The sequence below is a fragment of the Myxocyprinus asiaticus genome, chromosome 11 (assembly GCF_019703515.2).
Source record: "Myxocyprinus asiaticus isolate MX2 ecotype Aquarium Trade chromosome 11, UBuf_Myxa_2, whole genome shotgun sequence".
Lineage (NCBI taxonomy): Eukaryota > Metazoa > Chordata > Actinopteri > Cypriniformes > Catostomidae > Myxocyprinus > Myxocyprinus asiaticus.
Genome location: NC_059354.1, coordinates 25,378,054 through 25,391,658, shown reverse-complemented (window position 1 = coordinate 25,391,658; position 13,605 = coordinate 25,378,054).

The following is a 13,605-nucleotide window of genomic DNA, read 5'->3' as shown; positions in this document are numbered from 1 at the left end:
AGTTGAATTACTGAAATAAATGAACTTTTCCATGACATTCTAATTTATTGAGATGCACCTGTATATATTTATTATTTCTTTTTTTTTTTGCCTGATTTAACCCTTAAAATATTTTTGTTGGTGTAGCCTAATGTATTCAGGTTGATTTTATTTTTTTTTTTTTTTTTTTTTTTTTTTTTCAGTGCAATGTGTTGTATGTTCTGAAGTGATTGCAAAAGCTTAACTTTCTCTCTGGTCAATAATGCTCAATAGCTCACCTGAATCTCCCTGCATGCAAAATTGACTCCTCTAGCTGCAAACCAGTGAAGCTAGTGTAACGGGTCCCACGTGACAGAAGTCTTGCTCTATGTTGTGTGATGGATAAATAGGGTGGCCAGACGTCCCGTTTTTCCGGAGAGAGTCCTGTATTTAAGCACTTATTCTGAAAATGTTTTGTTTTGTCCCGTATTTCACCTCTTCTAAAATTTCTCTATCGCCTATGCAGCTTTCTCAGTCACGTGAGTATTCTAATCAAAGGTACAAGGATATGGCTTGTAAAACCAATAAAATCACACCGTGTTATTTGAAGTACATGATTGGATTAAACTATCAATAGACACACTGTTAGTGAACTGACTGAAGAGCTTGAAAGAGCACACAGATGTAATTGCAGCTGGAAAAATGTCAAGGAAGCATGCATGTACATTTAATGAGGATCTTCAAAAATAGTTTACATTTCTAAAAAAGGAGTCACAGACTGAGCCTAGTAAAATGAGGTGGAAGATTTGTGGAGCTCGCTTTTCCATCGCCCATGGAGGCCGCGCCGACGTTGCGCAGCATGTTCATACAAAAAAGCATGTGGATGCTGCTAAAAGTAAGTGTGCCACACCAAGTGTTAGTGATTTTTTTTGTGAAGCAATGTTCCGAATCTGACAAGGTGCACGCAAGTGAAGGACATTTTCTTATCATTCTGTTGTGCATGCCCATAGATTTCTGTCAGCTGCACTGCGAAATTGATCAAGAATTGTATGATCTGAAATTTTCTTCTCCCCAAACCAAATCTGAAGCTGTCATATGCAATGTACTCCTTTGTCAGAGGAAGAAGTTCAGAGTGTTTTGGACAAGTGCAAGACCATCAACTTCAGAGTCTTAGCTAAGGTCGTGGAGTTTGTTTTGTGCCTGCCTGGGACATGTGCATCTGTGGAGCGTGTGTTCTCATTAATGAATGCAGCATGGACACCGGATAAATCTTGACTCAGTGTAACAGTCATGAAGGCAATGCTTTTTGTACGTCTTAATTTTGGACTGGACTGCAATGTAATTTAATGATAAACTCTTGAAAGACAAGCGCATACTGAGAAAAATTGCTGCCAGCGAAAAGTACAAGGTGACAACAGTTACAGATGCGGATGCACCCTCTACTTCACATTGATCTGCGCCTAGGTAAGGATACATCAGTTGTATATTTGTTGGGAGGGGGCTGTCCCATTTTCCACAAGCAGGAATCTGGTCACCCTATGGATAAAGGAACACCAAACATCTGTGGCTGGTCAACGACTCTTTTATTTTCTGCACAAATGGGAAATGTATGTTCATAAACATATATTTTGAGGCTTTCTCCCATAAATTTCAAGACCTTTGGCTCTATGAGCCAAGAGACAACCTCATCTCGGCTTGGTGTGAACTGCCATTTTATATGAGAACATACATGAAAACTTCACATTGTGTGAAAGACAGCATAAACAATTTATGTGACAAAACAAAGACAATAATGCCTATATCACATGCTTTCTCCCATGAATTTCAACACCTGTTGGCAAATGGACAGTAAAAGAGCCATGCAAGCACACATGTAATGTAAACTCAGATAAAATCCAATCCTCAGTACATCTGCGTAATCCAAAACATTGCAAAGCATGTTTAAACACAACAAGGAACACTTCTTAACTCAAACATCACCATAAAACTTAGAAATATTATTACCTTTTGCTCTATGAGTTATGAGATAACCTCATCTCAGCTGGCTTGGCATGAACTGAGAGAGAGGGTGCGCCCAAAGTTAAGAGAGTCTCTTAAAGTGACAGTATGCTATATTATTCAGTCCTTCCGTAATATTAATGCTGCCTTTATGTGCTATCAGAATTTTCCTACTTCCCACTTCTGAAGTGGTTATTACGAGTTTGTCATGTTCATGTGCTTTGTTGTCGGAAAGAACAGGAAACATGGACAACGCCAGGTTCATTAATTTATATTTCTTGAGGTTGAAGTTTTATTTTGACACCATGTCAGCTTGCTGACGATAATGGAATTTTGGTCAAATACAAGCAATTTTCACAGTGTAAAAATGTACAACATGCATAGAATGGTTGCTGATATACATAAATGAGTATGACCAAATCGGCAAGTGCTAACAATTAGCTGTATTGTAGAAAAATGAACAAAACCTGTCATTCACTACAGAAACTGTACTCTTCTCTGCCATGTTGACAATTTAGGACTCCTCCCATCTCTGCAACTCGGGTATCATCTAGAATTATGAGTTTCCCACTTGAACTTCCGACTTTGCTGGGTCATTCATGTGCTAGGGACTTGTAAACGATTTTTCCGTGTCCACTTAAAGGGCACATATCTGCAGAACCATACATTACATGTTTGTCAACATCTCTGTATAACTGGCCCCCAAAAATATACAAGACAAAATTAAATCAAATAATTAATACAGCCATAATAAAGGAAATAAAATAAATTTTAATTCAAGTCAACTCATCAGGAAAATAAGGACTTTGGGTGAAAATAATAAAACTGATATACACAAGTTACACTTGGAAAACACTAGTGATGGGTCATTCATGGACGAATCATTCATTTTGAACAAATCTTTTATGTGACTCAGAAGAACGAGTAGTCTCAGAAAGTGATTTGTTCATTTTGTGTTGGCCACGCATGCACATTGCGCAACCTCCATTCGTTTGTTACATGAAAACCGCATAGGTACTGTACAGGAAACAGAAATGATTAGTTCACCTTTCAGCTCTTTTGGTCTGAGTCATTTGTTCTTTTGTCATGTGACAGCTATGCATTGCTCACACAGGAAACAGAAATGACTCAAAAAAATAAAAAATATATGCATGTCAGAACAGTATTTCAAAGCAATTATGACAGCAAGTATTGGTGCATGTTTCATCTCCCTTATTTGCAACTTCTCATGATCCTTAATTATGCATTGCTAAAGAGAAATAAAAAGGGCCTCCTAGGCACTGCATAATAATATTATATTGCTTTGTCTCTACTTACATAAACTTTACAGAGAGGCACAATTTAATGTGTATAGTGCTCTGAAAAACCACATTGTTCATTTTCCTCTCTGCTTACAACATTTAGGTTACTCAACTAGATTTACAAGCATAAAATACCACAATGCCTAAAATTAGATGTGGTTGAAGTTATCATTTTAAAACAAATGTTGTCAAAAGTTTTACTTTCCAGCAGCACATTTTTTATTCAAAGTAAAAAGGAATGTTTTGTTGTACTTGACTGATCTCAGCCAGACATCTAACAGTTTAGATCCAACAAGCTCCAGTGCTGTTGTTCTGTATGTGTCCTCCTTGAGACTATCTGTAAGACAAATAAAACTTGTGTTTTAGACATTTTTATTGCTTCTAACCTTTAGCAAGCAGAACCAGTCCAATTTCTTTCTATGAAAATCAGCCTCTCTTTATCTACAATTATCTTATCACCAGCCTTGACAAAGATGCAATACATAAGTAATGGCCCTGAGTTTAAAGTCAGTCTGCCTCTTGCACCATTTAACTGTAGCTTCTAGTACCAGTAGGAAATGAGGTCATGACTGGTGTGGCTCCTGCTGTCTGATCATCGACTGTGTGGACATGTGTAAATCTGGCATGTGTTTATGGATCCGTTACACCAATGTTAGCCCATTTAACAGTCGTAAAATGGCCTTCTGTCTGCCTACCTGGCCATGTCTGGCAGTTTAATTCCTTCGAGTGGTTGAATAAGCTTGATTCATTAGTGCAATAAAAGTGCTTTACCACACAAAAATACACAAAGCAAACAGAATAATAAATCAGAACAATAAAACAAACCATTTATAAATAGATGTTTTTTTGTTTGTTTTTTTCAGCACAATTTATAAAATGATTTCCAATAATCTAAATCTAAATGGTTTTCTTGATTTGTACAATGCAATATAAGGATTCAGCTGATTAGTAAATATTAGTAAATATATTGATAACATAAAATCAAACAGCATAATGTGGTTTAAAAATGTTGTAATTCACATTTACGCATTTGGCAGACACTTTTATCCAAAGCGACTTACAGTGCCCTGATTACAGGGACAATCCCCCTGGAGCAACCTGGAGTTAAGTGCCTTGTTCAAGGACACAGTGGTGGTGGCTGTAGGGACTGAACCAACAACCTTCCACTTACCAGTTCAGTGCTTTAGTCCACTACACCACCACCACAATTGAATTGCAATTGTTGTTCATTTTTGAATTAACAGTATTTTATGCATCTGATCTGGTATAATTCCACTAATGCAACTCTGTTGGATTAAATCTATGGCTCTGTTTTTCTATCCCTAGATAGTCAAGTCAAGTGAAGTCATTTTTTATTTGTATAGTGCTCACAAAAAAAACATTGCTTCATAGCAACTTTACAGAAAATTACAGAAAAATTCTGTAATGTCTTGACTTTGAGTCTGTAGAGTCCTCGTTGAGCAGTTTCATTGAAAAACATCATTAACAAATCATGCCTTAAAATTATTATTATTTTTAAATAATTTAGGCCCCCAGAGAGCAAGCCAAAGGTGACTGTGGCAAGGAACCCAACATAGGATGTTAGCTAATGGAGAGAGAGAGAAAAAAAGAAATAAACTTGGGAGAAACCAGGCTCAGCTGGGGGAGCCAGTTCCCCTCTGTCTATACAGCATGAATATAATGGCAATATCAGTTAGCTATATGTAATACATAAGTCAAGAATTGAGTAAACTGAGTAGATTGGCAATGTTTGAAATGAAAGGATATTGATTGAACTGTAAGATAAATGATTAAATGTCTTTGAAATCCATCCCGAATTGACTGCGGAACTGCACATAGATGCAGTGTCCTTAGTTATTTGACGGAAAAAGCTTTTGTTGGCAGTGATTTATTTTCTATGTTGTCTATGTAGGATAGCTGCCTTGCTGTCTACATAGGCAGCTACCTTTTAAGGCAGCATTCTGGAAGTGCAGTGAAAGAAAGTGGCTGATTTGACAACTCCACTTATAGTCATACAAACAGCATCCCTCACTTAAAGTGCAAAAGAAACTCACCTATTGCTCGCAATTGATTTCAATAAAGTTTGGAGAGATTTTGAATAGTTATGCTATATTCTCAGCCTGAAGTCTGAAGACTGAAGTAAGCCTCTAAACAACAGAATCAGGATTTTGTTTTTCCTTAAATGTGCAATATGTAACAATTTTCATGTAATATTTGCCTTTTTTTTTTTTTTTTTGCCAATGTGTGAACAGCTTGTAACCTTGTAAAAATGAGCCCTTCCCGGACTTCCTAGGTTGCCTATTAAAGCCTGTAGTCTGCTTTTCATGTGAAGGGAGCGGGTCACTTTTGCCGGGAAAATCCAAAGGATGTGACATTTATGCGCGCTCCCGAGAGCCTTACCTCAGACAGTAATAGCTTCTCTTCCGCTATTCAACAGTGACAACAAACTGCAACACTAGGTAACATTATCTTAGAGATGGAATCCAGCAAATGTCTGGCTCCCAGCACAACACCGACTCCTACACAAATGTAAGCCAAAAAAAAAAAACATTTTTCTACTGAATCCCATCTGGCGAAATGGAAACATGATCATGGTCGAGTGAAAACTAGAGTAAACATCAGCAGGGCATTTGATTCCTGGAGGGACCTTCGTTCGGTTTTGGGGATCAAAGCCGACCCTGAAATGTAAGTGCAGCATAGTTCTAGCAGGAAGACTAGCAGCTGTACATCATCGCACCATTAGCTAGGTAACTACTAGCCAATCACATGTAAGCCATTGCTTTATAAGTTTGCTCACAATCTATCACATTGCTGTTTCAGTGTGCTAACACAGCAACCTCCACCACCCCACCACCACCAGTCGAGTCCCGTCCTGCAAGGGGCTCCTCGCCCCTGCCTCCTATCTCCTGCAAGATATGATGGTTCGGAGTACAACTTCTTCGGACCGCCAGACGGGGCTTACTCCAAAGAGAGACATTACATTTCTGTTTTATATTCATCAAATAAATGTCATCTTAAATTTCACTCAAGTCTGCAAGTCTTCCTGATAGAATTGGCGTTCTTCTTATTAGACAGGTAAGCTTACATAACTGCAAAGTATGTGAAATATAGTGCCATAAGGATTGATCTGTGTAATTTTAGCTAACTTGATCTTGCCTGCACAGTAACTGTCATAATGTTAATCTGTAATTATTCAGCAAGTTAAACTACAATAACACATGAAATGAATGCTAGACAATGTTCAAGATAATGCAAAAAGACCCATTCATTAGTGTAACATAACTTGATTATACAGAAAATATATACATTCTATTATTATAAAACAATAGCACATCAATATATCAAAATGACAGGTGTGATGGAGTCACATCAATACTAAATTGTGTCAACATATTTATAATGTACAGTCTATTTTATAAACAGCTACTGTCATCATCCACCAAATTTAGATAACAGCTATTGATAAAGCTGGTTAGCTAGCTAACACAGACATAGGCTATCATATAAATGCAGTCAATGTATCATGCAAAGAAAAGTTCCAGCACTGGAGAGTCAAATATAATATACTGTCTCAAAGTTTGTAGTAAAACAATCATAACTGTGTAATTTTAATTATGCTACCTCATCTGTCAGCATGATGCCGGTGAATCAACTTGTCTCTTTGTATGTTACGTCATTGTTTTGGTCGATGCGCGCATCTCTATGGAGTGTGTGCACGAGCGCAAGCACGAGCAACAGGTAGCTGGCTGCAGTTCACTTAATGGCCACAGGTGTCATTAACAACAAAGGTTTCGTTTACATACTGCACCTTTAAAGAATGATATCCCTCTGTGTTGTGTTGACAAAAAAAAATAAAAATAAATAAATAAATAAATAAATAAATAAATATATTGTATAATAAGCTGTTCATTTAAAAAGAGAGATACATTCCTCAGATTTCACCAATTTGATTCCTGGTCTGAGGTGACACAGAATCAGCGCTGCAGTGGATGCTTCTACTTTTCTCAGCCGTAGGTTGTTGTGACTTAAAGAGAAATGAGTGAGGGTGTCAGTTGTAAAAAGTAAATGTAATCAGTTGCATGAATTAAGAGTGAATTGGGGGAATCCGTTTGGGGTGCTTCAAATGAAATGAATTGCAGAAACTAATTGCCTTTGCAGTGTCTGAACACATTTCTGAAGTGTGTAAACTCTTCACACAGCCCTAGCTGAAAACAACTGGCCGTAGGGTTCCCATTATGCCATTATGTTTAATTTGCATCAGGGGTTTTAAATGAATAGTGCCTCGATTGAGAACAGCATGTTTGCCTAACCCCCTTATACAGAGCCAGCAGTGATTTGAACTTTGGTGGAGGAGGAGCTAATCGTGAAAATGCCTTGACATGGTGTTTTGATCATGAAATTGCCATTGCAAATGAAGAAGTAGCAGACATACTGCCTTCCTTAAGTCACTCACAGCCATACATTGTTTTGTCCTTTAGTGATATGTAAATATAAATGTTGAGAACACATAGGACAAGTCAACACTGAAATATATGAGAGTGCTTTTGTTGTTTCTTTAGATGCACTGCCACTTATTTGTGTTATTAGAGTGATTTTGGATTTTTGGTCTTTTTGATTGAATTATTAAAGTCAAGATGAAATCAAAATTGACCCTTTTTACTGTCTTAATGCACTTCCTGGGTGATTCTTGGTGTGTGTTATTCCAAAGAAAACATTTGTCTTCGTAATCTTAAATCAAAATGTAATAATTTTTTTCTCCCAACGGAATGAATTTCCTTTTCCACTGATGTCACTTAAGCCATGCTGCCAAGCTATTTAGACATTGATTTAACAAACTCGTAGAATTGGGTTCCTCAAGTGTGGACTCGGACTCGAGTCCAAGGCATGAGTCCAATTTTATTGGACTTGGACTTGTATGAATTCGGATGCATTTTTACTCTGACTTGACTCGGACTCGAGCCTTTAGGACTCTGGATATTTCTCAGAGTCCAGCCGAGTCCATAGCATTTGTGAGGCAATGACAAATAAACAAGCAAACACATAACGTAACATAGGGTGACCATACATCCTCTTTTTCCCAGACATGTCCTTTTTTCAGACCTGAAAAAAGCGTAAGGCCAGGATTTCAAAATTGCCTCTAAATTTCCGGTATTTGGCTTTGTCTTCATATTGATGTGCTCTCTACAGTTAGTACTATCATACATTCTGTGTATTTGATGTGCACTTCAGTTTTCACGTATATATGTCCTTACATGTGTTTATTCTGGCTGAGAGCAGCAGCACGCACTCTTTCAAAGTACCTTCTCTCAACCGCACGCGTTGTATGTGTGTGCGCAAAAGAGATCGCCACACGTGCTCTGCCACTCTCATCCAGAAATATCAATAACTTAAGTACACTTTTAAAAGTACGTTCCCCAACTCTGCAAATTATTAAATAGAACACGTTTTTTCAGACTCACGTTTCTATGCAAAGCCATTTCGACCTGAAAATGTTGACTATATCGAGACAAAATCAATTATGCTACATATTAGGGATAGTTAAACTAATATGACGAATGAAATAGACCATGATGGAAATTGTACAACTCTGTCTGTCACATATTTGTAGCGCAACCTCTGTGTGTTACCTGTAAAGCTGGCACTTGCGTTTCAATGGCAAAAATGTCAGAAAGTACAATGAAGAACACAAGTGAGGGGAGAAGTCTCTATTCACTTATTATCCATACTAAATATAATGTGAAAAGAATGAAATGTCGGCTCAAGGAGAGTTTGTCATACTGTAAAAAAAATAAATAAAATAGCTTAACTTTAGGGAAGTAGGCTACACCTGGACACAGCAGGAGGACTGAAAAGTGTGAAGTGTAGTAGAATAAAAATACATTTCTAATTGAAACTGTTCTTTTCTGTTTTCATTTAATGTTTAATTTTATGGGCATTATTAAATGTTTTAATATTACCATTTGTTAAATGTATTAAACATATTAAATGTATTTAATTAATTACATTACATGTATTTCACCCATAATTTTAGATAAAACTAAACTAAACTGAATGGACAAATTGAAAATGAAATAGAAAAAAAAAAAATTAAAATTCAAAATAATAATAACTTTGGTTGTAATGACTAACACAGCTTTCAGTTTCTTTAGTCTATGTTTGAGTGGAGGGGAAAAATCAATAAATAATTGAAAAAGTCAACAGAACACAATAAGAAGTGTATTGAAGGACAGGTTTGTCTTCATACACCTAAAGAATATCCTTTCATTCTGAAACCAATTTTAAGTTTGTTCAGCAGGATACTAATCATAAAATGTGAATATGAAATGCAACAGATGTGTTTTTGTTGCATTTATATTGACAAATTGTTTTTCTTAGTTGTGAAGGTTAAAATAAAGTTTAAAATATTGATGTTGAGTTTACGGTTACAATTTTAATTCAGATTCTTGAACAGATTCATTCGGACTAAGACTCAACTCTGACTTGGCCTGTTATGAACTCAGTTTTGAGTCCGACTCTGCCCCTATTGGACTTGGACTCGACTCGGACTCAATTGTTTAAAGACTCTGACTCGACTAAGGTGGATTCAAACCCAACACTACAAACTCGCATTAAGGTCTGGCTCCATTCTGGTAAGTAATGCCCACATTGCACCATGCAATCAATCCCCAATGGATAAAATAAACATCCGTTTCACTCAGAAATGTGTCACAGTATGGAAGTAAAATGGGTTGCTAGCTGCATTTCATGTTGACTAAGGATTTCAATTATCATTTAAATCAAAGGGAAATTGGTTTTGCTGGAATGCAGAGAGTTGAACTATAAGTGGTTTTGACATTCAATGCTTGAAGCATTGCTCATTAGATGGGAATTGCAAACAAACATGAACTTAAGGCTCTGATAACCCTGAACTTTCCTTGGAGACACGTTCAGACATTTTTGACTAGGATCTCTCTATTGCATGAAGCTTCTCCAGTTCTTTTTAATTGAGTAACTACTTTATGCAGTCACCAAGAGCAGGTATAAATATCTGTAACAATGTTTTAGTCACAGAAAAACAGGTAATACACAGCGTTTTCTCCAGACTCTTCACTCCAAAATGAACTTGGATGGCATTATTTGTTGTTTCTGTGTTTACCTCTGTTTGATTATTATAATTATACTTTACACAAAATCATGAAAATGGGGTGTCAAAATCATATTATTAGACACTCAATCTAATTATGAATCAAGTTCATATTTTACAAAACAAATGTAAATATGTGTTTAATTAGGCCAAGCTGATGTACTACTGTATTATGTGTCTTTGATCAAACCAACCCAATTTATTTTTAATTCACCTATCTGCATAGGCTGAAACAAGATGACTTTTGAGTACAAAGGGAGTTGCATAGTTGCATCTAGAATCTTGCATGCGCATTACAGAATGAAATGGCTAATTTCTAATTTCAGTCAAAATCATTTGAAGGTGATCTAAGGACAAATCAAATATCAGAAGCATTAAAACTTTCAGAAACGCTCTAGAAAACTGTTCAGCAATTTGCTAATCAAGTCTAGGACTTCCCACACCCAACACTCCACCCATCTCAAGACCTCCGGTTTAGACGCATGAATGATTAGATGAATCACCCTCCTTCAGGGGCAAGACAGCACTTAGCAAACTATGACCTGGGGTAATGTTAACCGATTAGCATCTACTGAAGGGTGATTCGCCCTTGGGGCATAAATTAATGATTAAGGCAGGTTATTATTCAATTTTGTAGATACGAAAAGAGGACCAGAGAATAGTAAATAGAGTTCTTCTGCCACAATACTCAAAAAAGAAAAACATTTTAACTAGAGTTGTGATTATCTATCTATATATATCTACAGAAAAAGAATGAACAGATGGTACGTTTTTTCTATATATATATATATATATATATATATATATATAAGAAAAACACGTACCATCTGTTCATTCTTTTTCTGTTCTTTGTTTTCTTTATCACCTTCGCCTTTTCACAAATCATATTTGTTAAGCTTGAATTTATTTTTATGGTAAAACATTTTAGACACATGATTTGTATTAGGTATCTGATGGCAATCCATCTTTTTGTGACATAATTGGTCTGCTGTCATTTGCAATGCCCCGTACTGTCAATGCAAAATGCCAATTTATCTGGCTCTACATGTACTGTATATATTACATTACAGATGGCATGTCAGCAGAGGGGTATTGTTTGACTGTCATGCCTTCTGGTTTCAAGCATGACTTCCTGCGTTCTGGACCAGTATACATGGCTGACCTTTTCACCAGAGACATCTAAGATGTTATTGGATTACATATGATCACATAGGTCAGGGACAGAATTAAAGTGATAAATGAGAGGGTAAACTGAAATGAATGACAGGTATTGTGGAAAAGCCAAAAAAGAAATGCTTTGTTACTGTGTATTTTTATTTCTATTTTTTTTATATTTTGGAGATGTTGGCACCTGAATGCATACATTCTGTGACATTCGGAGCACACTGATACACACCAGCTGATATAGTGGATCATAAAATGCTTGCACACCTCTACCTCCCCGTGTATTTCAGGGCCCCTTGACAGTGCCAACATCATTGTTGTGACAAGACCTCATAAATCACCTCATCTCCTGCTGGTGCTCTCCACAATTGTGTCTTTCTCACAACGGTATGTTTGTGTGTGTGTGTGTGTGTGTGTGTGTGTGTGTGTGTGTGTGCTTATTTGAACTTGCCCGAGTATGAACTTGCTGTAGCATCAACCAAAAACCAGAGCTGTTAGTAAGTCAGTGCTCCTCTCCCAGTCAACTTCATTTTCCATACTAATGCTTTTTCAATACATGGCATTAAGCTCAATAGACAGCATTTGTGGCGTATTACCACATAAATAATTTTGTTTGTCCCTTACATTAACAAACAAAACACATAACAGTTACAGTAAGGTACTCACAGTGGAAGTAAAAGAGGCCATGCATCAGATGTTAAAATATGCACTGTTTATAGCCACATATATAGTTTAGCCACAAGACTAAGTAAAACGTGTTAACATGAGACTATAATCACTTATTGACCTTGTCTGGTAAAGTTATAACCAATAACACTGTGTAACAATTTTTTTTTTTTTTTTTTTTTTGGTTCCTGGGTAATAAGTGTTATTTCCTAATTGCTTATGCCTCAAAAGTATAGCAAATGATTATTATTCCCCACAAACTTTGCTTTTGTGACCAGGACAGTGATATTTTGAAATTGACCTATTTTCCAGAACATTCCAGATAGATTCATTGCTGAGTAAACTTGGAGTAACTTCTAGAACTTTCCAGTAGTATAATTACAGGGGCCTTAAGCCCACCAATTCAGTTTAGTTACAGATGCCTAAGTGGATACATATTTGCATTTTTCTGAGATGGCATCAAGAGGCTGCAAGCATCCGGCAGACGCATTTTGCTATGTCTGCGGCCAATTTATCAAGACAAGAGTGAAAAGTACTCCGTGGAAGCATCTGCTAAGATGTGTGAGGCCTACAAGGCATATTTCGGCATGCCTGTCGGGGATCAAGACAAACCCTGGGCACCTCATTTTACCTGCGTGCACTGCAAAAAACCTCTGGAAGGAATTTTATGTTATAAAATTTGTAAATTTTTAAAATTTTATAATTATTGATGTTATTGTCAAAAAATATAATAAATGAAAAATGTTGTGAGAATCTCATACACATTAGTCATGGGTGAAATAAATGTATTTTTGTAGGATGGTACAGAGGGGAAAAGAGAGCCATGAAGTTTGCTATCCTAAGAATTTTGCGGGAACCCACTGACCACTCAAGCAACTGCTACTTCTGCATGGTGGACCCTTCCAAATGGCAAGAATGCACCTACTATCACGTATCCGGACCTTTCTTCATCCATCGCCCTGGTGCCACACTGCCATGAGCTCCCCATACCCACTCCTCCGGAGAGAGAGCAGCCGTCTTTAGAAGAGAGCAGCAAGTCAGAGAGCGAGGAAGACGTTTTAGATCCAGATGACAATTTCAGAGGTGGAGCTGAGGAGAGAAACCCATACTACCCCAACCAAAAAGACCTCAACGACTTGATTAGAGATCTTGGTCTCACCAAGTCCAGTGCCAAGCTTTTGACATCTAGGTTCAAGCAGTGGAACTTGTTGGATGAAAGTGTGCAAGTCGAAGATCAGAGGAAGCGTCACCAACTTTTTCCAGCTTCTTCACCCATCAAGATGGGCTCTACTTCTGTCACAATGTGACCAGTCTGTTCGAGGCAATCGGAATGGCCTGTAACCAGAATGAGTGGCACCTCTTCATTGACAGCTCATCCAGGAGCCTCAAAGCCAT